Source organism: Macrosteles quadrilineatus, unplaced genomic scaffold, assembly GCF_028750875.1.
Source record: "Macrosteles quadrilineatus isolate MER2022 unplaced genomic scaffold, UCM_ALF_1.0 Scaffold_6__1_contigs__length_79288215, whole genome shotgun sequence".
NCBI lineage: Eukaryota > Metazoa > Arthropoda > Insecta > Hemiptera > Cicadellidae > Macrosteles > Macrosteles quadrilineatus.
Window position 1 is genome coordinate 14,499,480 of NW_026542599.1, and position 14,994 is coordinate 14,514,473.

The window sequence follows — 14,994 nt, forward strand, 5'->3', positions numbered from 1 at the left end:
ACTGTTTATATAAAAAAATGTTTATAACTGTGATCCATATAACACATATTAACAGCTTTGCGATGGATTTCCGTAACTTACATCTCACTGCTAATCTAAACATTATGAACAATTTTTGATACATGCTGTACTTTAACTTCAAATGATTCTCAAATGTAACCTTATCACCCCCCCCCCCCCCCCCGTAACTCTGTTATATTTATTTATGAAAAAAATTTAAAGTAATTAAAAACACTGGTCACTGAAGATTACATTACACTTGTAACCATATTTCCTAACAAAATAACAGGTTCTCGTAAATCTAGTATTACAAAATCATCCCTCAAACCCTATATCTGTTCCAGAAGGAGCGATGCTCTCCAGACACGCCCAGGGACCTGTGTTCCTCCAGGAACCTCCCCCGTGGGTAGAGTTCTCCAACTCCAGTGGAGCCGTCCTCAGCTGTTCCGCCCATGGGAATCCGCCCCCAGACATCCGGTGGATAGATGCCTCGGAGAAGGAAGTCTCTCACATCCCTAGACTAAGGTGGGTACTGCAAACATGTATATTATATTGGTTTGATATTTCAGTTCCAGTTCGGATGACTCCAATAAGGTGTGCACAACTTCTTGCGTTTCAAAAAAGTTTAAAATCTTGTCTGTAGCAAGACCAATCTATGCGATACCTATTAACATACAATAAATTAAACTTCCTGACTTTCTTGATCTACCGTAAGGAGTGATATACCTAACTCAACTAGGTTATAATATTATTAAATAAGGAGCCTGTTTAAACCCGGTTTATATAAATATTTACATCTCTTTATTTACAATCTGAGTGGTTTTGAAATTCAAACTGAAGGGAAATCTGTTAAACAGTGCTAATATAAATCATTATAAAGAAAGTTGGTCATCACCACCTAATATTTGTAAGCGAGCTCCATAAACAGATTTAATGTAAAGGAGGCGAAGTCCTAAATGAAATTACCTTTTTTGTTCCCCTGCTCTATTATATTCTTTTAAGTGACACCTTAATCGTAAATATTGGTTATGTAAAACGGCTGAAAAAGGGGCGTAACAGAGAAAGACCTTATTGTATTTCTTGGATAGTTATAACTGCATTTTACTATAAGAAAGTTTAAATTTTAATGCATAGCATTTAACAATATCCATTGAATTTGGTCAATGCCAAAATTGCGGTTAGTTTGGTTGTGGTTGTGTTTTTATTTTTCTTATATTTTAACATAATTGAGTATTTTTTTATCAGTTTAAGTAGCAGTAAAAAAAGCTTGGGTAGCTGTGGCAATGAATATAAACCAACTGCAATTTTATTTAGTGTTTTGTTTGTTTGTTAAATTTTGTAAACTGTAAACTAGAAGAGAAAAAATGCGTTACAAAAACACTATTCAAATAATAAAAAAATTAGTAGTCTAAGTAACATGAATAAAGAATTATAGACGACACGAATAACTGTAATATATTGAAATATTAAACATTGACGTAACTTAAAGTGTAAAAAAGTCAGTAATCAAATGAATGTTTAAACAATGAAGTTTTAAAGCTGAAAGCCATTTAATAGCCTCTGGAGAATAACAATTTGCGGTTGGATTATGAAAGTGGTTTTATTGTTATCGTCAGCCCTTTGCTTCAATTGACAGCTGATTTATTTAAATAAAAGGTCTTGTTATAGTTCTTTTATTTTACTAAAAGAAGTATATTTCATAAGGCTTCATTTCCACAAAAAAATCATTATTCTTAAACGATTTCGTTGAAGTTTGAGTTAAATTGTGCATACTTCTTGATTACTGCTTTGGTTTGATATTACTGTATTTTATGTTTGTACATTACGTTGCTAATATGAAAAGATTAATCTTATTTTGAAATATTTATTTATTTTATACAATTTTAGTTGTCCATTAATTGCGTACTATTCATGATTGTTTGCCTTTTGTTTGCCCTATTTTTTTACAATTATATTTGTTATAATATTAACGAGGACGAGTGAAATTTTGAATCAAACTTCACTGATGTGTTAGGAGTTTTACACACACCATTTATTACAAATCAAAATACGCTATATCGTTAAGGTGATGATTGAGGTGATCCTCATACGATCCTGTCAAACACTATTTTTTTATTAAGGTTAGGCAATAAAAGAAATATAAAAAAATAATACACTATATGTTATTTTTAACCCATGAGAAATTATCAACTAGAAATTGTTTTTTATCGTATGTGGAAGTCTTTCAGTTAAATACTTGAGCCCTTCAATTCCATAAATAGAACTATAAATTTAAAATTATCATAAAAACCAATTTACATAATTTTAATATTTTTAAACACAAAATAGATACAATTATACGCCACAATATTTAATATTTATGTTAAAGGGTTTTATAAAATGTTGTAATCAGATTTATTTCTTCATAAACTGATATCAAAGGTTTATAAATAGATAACCTGTAAGTCGGGTTGTGGGTTTCAATGAAGCATAAAGAAGCACGTAATCAATTTCCCAGCTCAAAGTGAGCATTGGAGTATATTTTTCTATTCACTGGTCCATAAAGTACATCTTAAAGAAAATGTAATGTACCCTGGAGGTGAGGTTATGCAGCAAAACTTCTCAATGGTTTCCTGCTTTTGACCAGAAGATTATATCCATCTTTATCACAGTAGGTTCATGCTTCGATAAAGTTTTCGCGGTTCTAGGAATGGAATTCAGTAAATGCAATGCAAAAATTTTTATATTTACTACAGATTATTTATCATAATTTATATTTCATTGGAACCAAAATAACTTCTAGGGGTCAATCTAATACAGTTCACAATTAGTGTAATTAAAAGTAGCTAGGTTTTAATCTTTGTTTGATACTATGCAATCAATTCTGTGTCCATAACACCGTAATGCTATTATTTGGCTTGTTAACAATGCTTCTATACTTTAAGGTGAAAACTGGTTGCTGTATTATTACTGCGCCACTCACATTACACAAACCACTTAAAAGAGCCTAGATTATTTAATTTATATTATGCTCAGATTATTTATCAATAACCATCGTTTAATTCGCTATCTCAGTGTTTAAAACGTTTAATAATCCATTATACTAAAGCCGGGTTTTCCTAGGCACGGAGTCGGCGAGCGGAGAGAGGAACGCGGAGAGCGGACTCAGCTTGTCTTAGGCAATTTAATGTTACTGTTTTCCTAGAAGCGGAGCGGAATGCCATGTTAATTTCAATTCCGCTCTCCGCGTTCCTCTCTCCGCTGGCCGACACCGTGCCTAGGAAAACCTAGCTTTAGATTTTATCCTGAGAATGATATGATTCGATTGTGTGAAATTATTGGTAATGGTTCAAAACTAGACCATTCCTGTCCTAAACTATTAAGTTATTAATAAATAATCTAGCGAAAGATATATAATCTTGGGTATCGGAAAAATCTAATATATTATCTTAATTAATTTGTATTGATAACTATTTGCTCTAAGTAATCGTATGTAAACTTTATAATTAGATCGATGTATGATTTGTATATATCAAAACTAAACGCTAAGATAGCTAGTTTTAATTTTTATATATTGTTATTAATATGAAAAGTAAGGATAACGTGAAAACCACTGATAATTTAGATTTTCCATCTACACAATACGCTGTTTAACTGCGATGACCTTCTGTTTTAAAAGGCATATCTGCACCTACAAAACTATTACCACCAAAAGTGTTCCTAAAATTAGGATTACTTACTGAAGTAGCACTGTTTTACAAAACATCATTTCAAAATTACATTTCATTCAAGACCAGCATTGCTGGTTAAGAAATTAATACAAAGCGTCAACAATTCACAATTGGGAAGATCTACAAGAACGTTCTGTTTGTAAATTCAGATCATGCTCTTCACTTTAGCTCGTACTCATAGCTCGGGTAAAATATGATCTTCTGTTTAGGTGAGAACAAGATTTATGACGTTCAGAATGACGTCTGGCAAACAATCCATCAAGCTTAAGGCGTGAAAACTTCACAAATGTACTCAAGTTGGCCTTGAAACTTATGAATGTTTGAATATCAATGTTTCTGAACAAATCATGTCTTCAATATCCCTAATACGTAAATTATTTTAACTGATCATCGAATATCAGATAAGATGCATAATTTTGAGCATGATGTAAATAATGCACTACTCCGTTGTCTATACTTTAGGTGTTTAATGTTTGATGTTTAATGTTTATTTTTAAACTGAAAAATACAGTTCGTGGTATTTTACATAATAAATTACACAATCCTTGACTTAAAAATAACTTACAAAATAATATTATAACTAAATGGCACAAAGAAAAAAAACCTTATCAACTTATATGGAGATGGTCTACATAGGCAGGGCCTGTGCGTAGACATGAGTTGCGGGCAATTTGTTTAGTGAATGGGAAAATTATTTTTGGAAGTGATTGTTATCACATCTGGACATAAATGTCGTCTTGCTTGGAACTGGACTACGATGGTTTGGCCCCAAACCATATTAATCATGTAAATATCAGCGAAACCTTATATTTGGTTGAGTATAAGAAAGTAGACATTACGAGTTTTTCATGGTTGAAAATTTAAAACTTTACTATCTAAATATTCGTGAAGAGGAAAACGGAGACGATTATTAATTTACAAATAACTCAATGTATTTTTAATTAACTAAACCATGAGTTTATAGCTATTGTGTGTGTGTGTTAATTTATCATACCTTCCAAACATTTTGCATTAATTTTGGTGGTTAAGTACTAATGTGATAATGCAGGCATGGTTTGCTCAATAAACGCTTTTTTACCTCTGCAGTCGCTACCAAATTTTCAATACTTATACCGATTTGGTACTTTTCATCCTTTGGGTTACCTCAGGTACTATTCCGTCTGTGGGAATATAATTGAATAAAAGTAAAAAAAACAAATACGTCAAATAACACTTATAATACATTTAGGCCTATACTGTATGCTTTTAAGACGGTAAATACATAAAAGATGGTAAGTGGTGATCAATTTAGATTGTACCTATCATCGTCGAACCCAATAGGCGAATGGCAATAACCCCGGGCGTCCCTAATACTATTGCATATATATAAATTGGATGGTTTAAAAATACACATTCTTACAAGCACAATGGATGTTCAGCTTTTTTATTTTCTTGTATGTCGGATAAAAAAGTAAGGCGATGGGAAGTCTGTGACAGACACGGGAGGGTACAATACAACAATACAAAACAATACAATACAATGCAATACAATACAATATGGACGTTCTTTACTCTGAAATAATAATGTCAGCTGCAATCGTACATTGTTCTTCTTACCCTACTTTTCAGTATACATGATTTTAAGAAATACAAGCATGTCTCATGCAATTTTAAAATATAACTGTTAAGTGATAGGGTAATTACAATAATTGTAGAACCTTATACGGCGTCGTTTAAAAATAAACCCATCGATTTATTTTAAACACTTATAATTATGTGTTTAAGATAAATCAATGAAATTTATTGTTTACGACGTCGTGATTTGCATATTTTAAGTTTTACGGGTAAAAGAAAAACTGTACAGAATATTATAGAAAGATTGTGAAATATTTTTGGCAAAGTCATAGAAACATGCCGTTACATTTCAGTAAATGTGAAATCCTGTGTAACCAGTTTATTTTATCTAAGTAGAATAATTTGAAAATAAAAGCATATGTGTTACGTAATACATTTTGACGTAATCAATATGACTTTAACTATAACAACACTTGCAATGCACTAGCACACCAAAACCAATAGAATGAACAGTATAATAATATATTTTTACTATTTCTTTTTTAGTCAGTTATTTGGGTAGGTTGTACTGACGATTCCTTATCCGATATTTTGCTTTGTGTTTTTTTTATTTTTTGAAGATAAGTTTACTCAGTTGTGTATAAAAGTAAGTATATTCATGTCACGAGCAGCCTCCATAAGTGATTCTGGTTAGTATTCACAGCGGTTTACTCACCGCCCTTCAAATGTAATCTACTCATTCTCCAAAACCTACAAAATTACTTTCCTTGTGTTCTTTAGAGAATTATTTAGTTTACAAGTTTAAATTACTGTAAACGTCAATTTTTTTGCAGATTTTGCAATAATGTCTCAGTATACTAAATCAAGAATGTCTCTAGTAGCCTAGTGTGGATTCATAAGACATCCTATTTTAAACCTCAAGTATAAATTAGGATGTTTTACATTTCAAACTTGATGGGTTGTGTGCGTGACGTCATTCTGCACGTCATCAATCTTGTTCATACCTCACTTAATTCTGTGAACATATTTCATCTATGTTCAAATGAACATCGGTCTGTGCAATTTTAATCAAAAGGCGTACCTCAGAAATGTACTCAATAATACAAATATTTGTGCTGTTTGACCAAATTGAATTTGTATCTTTATTGGTTTGTGGTTATCAGAGGTAGATTTTTGTAAATAAACTATTTTTTGTATAAAATTAATAAATAACACCCAATATGTTCTTAACTCTACTCTAATCAATAGTTATATATTTTTCAAACTTAGTAAATTAATATAAAATTTACATAATGACATCCAAAATGAGAAAGGGTTTAGCTTTTTAATTAAAACCATAAAAATAATAACAGCTTTGGGCATCATCATCACTTTGTTAGTATTGGGGCCACTTTAATATCTCCAATGAAGCAAACTGTATTTGGTACTGGAGAAGTTAAATATGTGATTATTATTGTAGACAAATTGGAATACTTTAAGCCTCCTGCGACTATAGAGCATCTGATGACAAAACTTTTGTTATAAGTAAAATATTTGCAGTCTTATAGCTATAGCATTTTTTCGGTATCAGCTGTTGTAATGACACGATACTGTGCTACAGAGTTTTCACAATTTCATCTTATCATATATATTATAATACTATCTGAACATATTTTTTACACAATTTACATTATGTTTACTTGTCACGAGCGTCATTCAATTCCGACTAAAAAGCTTCGAATGGCGAACAATTAGTTGGCTAAGAAAATAAACTTCAGTAACCTTTCTAAATTTAAAATGTGTTTTTAATGTCTTGTGTATATTATTAGGCTTGTTGATCATTGTTGTTACAAATCATGGAAATTCTTGATAAAATTGTAAATTTTCAGTTCTCATTTGATTATGTAGGGACTTTATTTTTACTCAATCTGGACCATAGCATAATATAAAAGCTATTATTTAATGGTCTGTACTGCTCAATCAAGAGCTAAATTAACTACGTTCAACATGTTTTTCTTATATTTATTCGAAGTTAGGATTGATAAAAAATGACACGATAAATTATGTAGAGGTGTACTGTGTAGCAGTTAAAAGTCTATCAAAATGCAATGAATGGTAAATGGCTATCCCCCGACCCAACTGTACGGGCGACAATTAAGTTCATTAGAATATCGATGAATTCTAACCACCTAGATTTCCATATTTATAGACTTGTGGATATGACGGTATAGCTTTGTTTGCATTTGTATTTATTCATGAATAAAGAGCTCTATTTGTAAATCTCCATATCAGTTGGAGGTTAAAATATATATTACAATACTAAAAGGTTTTGTTGACAGTCATTAAGTTTCCTTTTTCATGATTTTTTTTTAACTCACAGAAAAACTATTCTGAAATAAATTGAAACTAACTACGATACTTCATATATGTCATCTGTATATTTTAATAGTATATTACTTTACTATTCCTGAAAATAAGTGTTTACCGGACGAGTGTGGTCGTTCCCGTGCGAGATGAAGTCGAGTATTTACCTCGAGTAACAATCGAGTACGGGATTACCATACGAGTCTGGTAAACACATTTTGGACGAGTTACGTACCATAGTTTACGCCATACTACTAAATATACAGTATGTACAAATCCTTATATATATATTACCACCAACTAAAGGACTAAAAATCACTAGTCATAACCTTTAAGAGAGGTTATGTTTTTGTGTATAACCTGTCATTGCCACCTAAATACTATATAATCAGCTGATTGGTGTCCGGTAAAACTCATTACAGTACAGTAGTTCGTAATGAAACCCCATTTGATTAAGCTGTTTTCTGGAATAAATCCTTGCGTGGGAAGTTAGTCAAAATAGTCAAAATCAAAATAGTTAGTCAAAATAGTAAAGGTTTACCTTACACCAACCAGCTGGGTATATTTGGTAATGAGAGGTTATAAACAAAACCATAACTTATCTTAGAGGTTATAGTAATTATGTGTCATTTAGTCGGTGGGAATATTTAAGGATTCAGAGTTTTATCGTTAAGTCACCGAGAGTAGTATGGCGTAAATATCGTACGTCACTTGTCGAAAAATGTGTTTACCAGACTCGTATGGTCATCCCGCAGTCGACTTCGACTCGCACGGGAACGACCACACTCGTCCGGTAAACGCCTATTTTAATGACTAGTAACGTAATGTACTATTTTTAGTGTCCAACAAACCCCTGCGATCGTAAAGTCACCGTAAGTACACAACCAAAGTTCTATATGTCGATTGCAATAAAATGAAAAAGTTATTTATTCAACTAAAGAAACCGTTTACAGCTCATACAGTAAAGTAAAACAAACAATTACAGCTTTTAAAGCTGACTTAGCACTATATTTTGTACCGTCTTTTGGTTGGCGTACTTAAACATTTAAAAAAGCATACTGTATTTTTTTCCTTTGCAACAAACAGTAAAAAAAGGTTGGTTTTGGTTAATTTACATTGAAAAATGAAAAGAGAAAAGCTTTTAACTGAAACTTATTTTTTTGAGTGGTTAGAAGAAACCAGGAGGCCTGTCATTCTATCAAATCCAGTCAGTAACCGATGGATTATCTAGTTGTTTATGTCATCGTAAAAAGGTTGTTCAGATTCTTTTTTAAGATTTTAGCTATACCTTTTTTTAATAAATAATTGTTGGAAATTTAATAAAAGGTTACGTGTAACACTACCAATTTGCATTGTAAGCACTTTGATATTTTTAAAGTTTACTTAAAATGTCTATAGAGATAATAATTTATTTAATAACACTTTATTTTAAAGCTAAATACAGCTCAAATAATTGACGAACTAAGTACTTAGCGATGTGGTTTTGTGAATATTGTTATACCTACTATATGATTTACATACAACACAACTATGAAAAACTACACAATGATACAATGATACAATCAACCATACAATCAATCATACAATGATTTACAAACAAGTATTTTAATTAATTTTAAAGGAAACGTAAATATTCCAAGAACAGCAAAAATAAAAATCAATTAAAATTTTAGGCATTATTGTTTTAACTAAAGGGTTTGAACAACGCTCTACCTCCAAAATAATTTTTCAGACACGTCCTAAAGTTATGAAAATGCGGAAGTTGTTTAATTTAATGATATTTTGTATGATGCAAGTCATTTGGAAGATATGAATGATGCGTGTGTCACATTTGGGTTTGGTTTTGAGTCGTCTAATGTCCCTCTGGCAAAAGTAATCAAAACTCTCCTTCCTCATTCATGTCACGTTACTCCAAAGCTGTGTCATGTTCCGCCTTATGATGGATAAATCAATTTTTGGAGCAAAAATACGGATTGATTAATATATAATAGCTTGATTTAGGAAACAAACCTTTCTTTTACTTAGAATAATGTTTTTTTTCTTAACTTTTGGCAAGTAATAATAATAGAGAAAGGATTTAGTACAGTTGTATTTTTAAATATCTAGGTGCAATATGTATACCCTCCTAAGTACTGGAAACTTAACAACGAACTCTAAATAGTGTTATGTAACTTTAATGTTAGGTTTTATCCCTTTTAGACTTGTTTATAGCTTTTAGTCAATGATTCACTGACAATTATTGCTTAGTAAAGGTCCATTAGATAAGTGTTAACCTAAATGATACTAAATAAATAGTTTAGGGTTGATTTTGGTTTTTATTTTCAGTTTGTTACGTATTAAAACGAGATTATTAGATTGTTCACACTATTACAAAACAGCTGACCCATTTGCGCACGTAAAATGTAGACATTAGAGCGGCTTAAATAATATAGGTAAAAAATATTTTAAATTCCATTTTGTAGCCGGGATGGTCGTAGTTCTTTAGTGCGGATGGTAAAAAATACACACCAGGGAGTATCGCATCCACAGTGCATGTCTATAAATATCCACAATTTATAGCATAGGCCTACTTAACCTATGGTATATTTATGTATGATAATTTAGAAGAAAATTAAAATAATTAAAGGTAAAACCAAATAGAAATTTCTGCTTGTGATGTTTAAAAAAGGAATTACCGTATACTGAGGTTGTAAGTTTTGGTTATTTAATGGATAATAGCTACATTTAATTTAAATGTTAAGTCTAGAATCTATCTATCTAAAATCTATCTATAGAGAGTTATTTCTACGAAAGATTTTTTTACTTGATTTTTTTATTAAAAAATATTAAGTACGGTAATTTCTAGAAAGATCGTTTGAGGCTGCTACTGCCAAAAATATTCCAAACACTTAGATTGAGTGCAATAATTATGGAAAAAAATTGTGTTGTTACGAAAAACCCTTTACTAAATTATATAAGAACCCGACAGAAAACAAAGTAAGGATCATTAATTGTTACTAAATACATAAGTATCTTTTGCAAACTAGACGAACTCGACATAATACACGGCAAAGCAATCATCCTCGTGCAACTTACTCCTTTGACAGATTTTACGTAAACATTATCAAAGCAACGTTGATAAATTATAATTAAGTTTTGCAAAGAAGCTTTTACGCCGAAATACTTGATTGAACGTTTGACTGGAAATTTGTTTTTGTACATTGCTATAAAACGTTTTAAGTGTAAATATTATTTAATGTTGCACTAGTAAAATTGATACGGTTTACGTAACCTGTTTCCATTATTTCACCAACATAAACTTTTTAGACAGTTTATTTGGTAAAAGTTGTTGCAATTTAGTTTAGAAAGATATAATAAATATTTACCTTCAGGTTATGATTTTCTGGTCTTTTATTCTCAATAGTCCGATCAGTAATTCAAATGAACTGAAATAGCATTTTAAAAACTGTCTTCTTAAAAAAGAACTTTCACAATTCTGGATAGAAGGATTGCGATGGACCGGAAGTTAGTTAGTTCCAATTGTTGGGTTACAATAATTTGAGTTTCTGAGAGGACATTGCCAATGGTGTAATCTATAGTTAGCTTTTTTCATTTTTTTTTTTTTATACAGTAAAAAGGGATAAGTATTCTTTTTTACAGTGCGATAAAACGATTAGGCCAATTAAAGTAGCACTGACATGAGTTTTTGTATCATCGTTCTTTGTAAATAAATCTTATGTTTTAGTTAACTTTTGTTAATATTTTCCGGATAATTTTAATTAAAATATGCCACTTCGCACGAGTTATTCAAGATATTGTTAAAGTTTTGTGATACTATAAATTTACTTTTAATATTGGTTTGTTATCCAACAGATAAATTCCAGAGTCGACTTAAATGCATTTAAAATTATATAAAAAATAAATAGAAATAGGACTTATAACACTTTTACAACATATATGTACACACCTAGAGCTGTTTACTATCAAGATGGTAAATACATTTAACATCCTTCGCTTTAGACTATCAGATCTAAAGATAGTTGGAGTATCCAATCGAAATCACTTACCACCTACCATCATTTAATGTATTTACCATCTTGTGAGTTTAAAGTATAAAGAGTAGATATGTTTCAAGAGTGTTATAAGACGTAGTTTTATTATCTTTTTGTACACTTAATAACACGTAGCCTAAATTGCTGATATTGGAGCTATTTAATCGAAATGGGGGACGAAATTTGATATAGGAAATCACACGTGCGATTACCATCTAATCAACACTGATTGACGAATTTACATATTCATTTCCGTTGCCTGTAATACAAATTTACCGTATGTGTATAAATATATAATGCATTTTTTACGCAGTGTAAATTGGCTTAATGTTATACTTTATCCTATATATTATGTACTTGTTTAGCCTAGAATGAAAATATAATGTGAATTGCCGACTTAAATAATTTTAAAGTAGAATAAAAACGATTTAATGTATGTGCTAGTTTAAGTAATTGAGAATATATATTGAGAATAAACAGGTTTTTAAACAAATCTTTAAAAACGCCATAAGATCTGGAATATTTAAATTGTTGGTAGTAATTGAACAGTTAATAACATTCATAAATAATTTTAATAAGAAATAATGTTTCAATTGTTTTTATTCAGTAAGTAAACGTGCATATAAAAGTTTATGAAAAGCAGAATATAACAACAACAGAGTCTATTGTCCCAGTAGATATAAGGTAAACATTGTACATTTGTATTGTGCCTCCCCTGGTATGTCCATACCCTACTGGATGACATTGGATTTTTATCTTATAGAAATTTCAGATATTTTTAACTGACGTGAGTTTGTTAGTTTTAATTTCACCCTTAGAGATGTATTTGAAATTGTAATTAGTTTAAGTTCATCAAGCATTTTTAAGTTAGCTATTTTTACGTATGTTCAGCTTTTAAAGGAGTTCCAAATGGTAATAGTAAATATATATAAATCTAAATCGTCATTATTATTTTTCAGGTGAGAAATCTGTGGTTACTACTCTACAGTATCTAGATTACAGTATGTTCTAAAAAATACCCTGCATGTCAGTCTTCTGTGTTAAAGAGATATGTCACTGAGACTGGATTGTGTGAAAATAATAATAGAATTTGCATTATTAAAAATTATAATACTAGTCATAGAACGTTTGGCTAATTTAATTTTCTGTACTTTAATTATCAACATTTATTTCAATTACGGAATACAATGCATACAACATGCCACTACCGCAAACTAGGTATATATTTGAAAAAAGGGGTTAACGATCTTTAGCTAATGCTAATACAAGCTACATAAGCTCAACCGTCTTAATAGAGCAAAACAAAAAAGAAAAAAAAAATAGAATGGGCTAAATAGTAAGCAAACCTGAGTCAGTAACAAATCTACACAGATAATCTGACTCAGTTCTATACTTATATTGCATCTATATTCAAGATAAATACATACCTCTCTCTGTATCTTTGTCTTACATTAATAGTCAAAGGTCTTATTTAAGAATTGAGTTAAAAATAAATTTGTGTTACGAACTAATAGGCTAATACTAATAGCTTTGTTTTACAGCTTTTTAACAAATTAAACAAAAATGTTAGAAAAGTAGTCTACTTTGCGGAGCAAAACTTACCTGACAATGGTTATTTGTATTCGTCGTGTTATTGCCTTTACTCCACTGCTATTGGATTTGTTTCTCCCTTACACGAGGTGTTAGTCAAGTAGATTAAAACGCTTTTTGTATTTCTCTTTTTTTATTTTTTTTCTTATTATCTTTTGTCTTACTTTCACATCCTAGGACGCTAGTTCTAGTCCGGAACTGTTTTAGACATTACTTCAGACCAGTGTGAGAGGTTGCGGAACTATCAAATCGATAATATTTGTTTTTAATTGGCAGGATTTGAGCCCGGGACTTCGGATACTAAAGCCCTGCATCACCATCTCGCTCCCCACATACCTTGTAACAGTAGGAAAGAAAAACGTGTTAAGTGTTTAATGACATTGACGGTTTCCTTTTAAAACGTCCATTTTAATTGTATTTTTAAAGTTACGGTTTAGACAATTTTAATAATGAGGATATATAAAAAAAGTTTAAAGAATCGCATTACAAAATAGTACTTCCACGTTATCCAACTAAATATTTGCTAAAAACATTAAGCAGTGTACATCTGCCTAAATGTATCGATTGGATTATTAGAGTGGCGATTGAAAACGATCCTGGATACCAATTGGTATAGACACGTTGGTTAACCAATCATTAAAACATATTCGTGAAAGGTCTAACTAATCAATAACCATACCAACGTATAAACTATCTTAAAAGACAAATAATATTTGGATGGTGAACAATGTCTTAGGTCGTTAATTATAACCTTCAAGCTAGCAGTTTAGAGTTATATAATTTTATATTTTTATCGTTCACTATTTGCATGTATGAATCAAGGGAAAAACAAACAATATGTAGATTGCACACTACAAAAGAAGAAAGTCCTCCGGTTAAGAGGGGGAGGGTATACCATAACTAGACTGTTCACAAAACGATAACTTCAGATTTAACGCAAAATACATACTAACAAAGCTTTTAAAGAAATTACTTTTAAAGAAAATTTAATTTTGACTAAGGTTTAATTTTTTCAGACAAATATTTAACTGTTATCATTCATAATATTCCTCAGTAAAATACGCTTCCAGGTCCGTAATTTTGATAACAGTAATTTGAAAAATACGTACTTTATACGATATTTCTGGCAAGATACTGTTAATCAACAAAACTTCAATAATGGACTAAATCTATTTACCAGCTTTATTCTATTGTTTTATAATGTTTTACTAACTACTTTTTAGTCCATATGGATAAATCAATCTATAGGCGTATATTTAAACCTTGTATACGTTCTACTCAGTTGAGTATAAAAGTGAGTATATTCATGTCACGAGCAGCCTCCATAAGTGATTCTGCTTAGTATTCAACGCGGTTTACTCACCGCCCTTCAAATGTAATCTACTCATTCTCCAAACATACAAAATTACTTTTCTTATGTTCTTTAGCAAATGTTTCTAAGCGAAATCAGCTATATAATTCATAATACCTTATGCTAACTGCTATTATGCTATTTGGGTGTGTGATTATTTTTTTGTCTTATGGTATTTACAGAAACTTATTTCCCATCTTGTATAAACAAAAAAGTAATTTATTTATGAATTTAACAAAAAAAAATTTTTTTTTTGTAGTGAAATTTAATTATATTATAGCCTAAATAAACGTCCAAATTAAACTATATGATAAAATTGCGCGTTTTTAAGCATAACAAAACTTTTACTATATTAATCAGCTTGTGGGCTTCACTTCCCTTAATTTGTTAATCCAGGACTCGTCAGAATGTAACA

The 14,994-nt window shown here is 30.6% G+C and overlaps 1 long non-coding RNA gene across 1 annotated transcript in view; it reads left to right on the plus strand.

The window, feature by feature from the left end:
• The first annotated feature begins 355 nt into the window (after positions 1–355).
• Positions 356–14,994, plus strand: part of LOC128996114 (uncharacterized) — a 213,997-nt gene continuing 199,358 nt past the window's right edge. The window contains exon 1 of the long non-coding RNA XR_008491019.1: positions 356–525. This is a non-coding gene — a long non-coding RNA (uncharacterized LOC128996114). The remainder of the gene's footprint in view (positions 526–14,994) is intronic.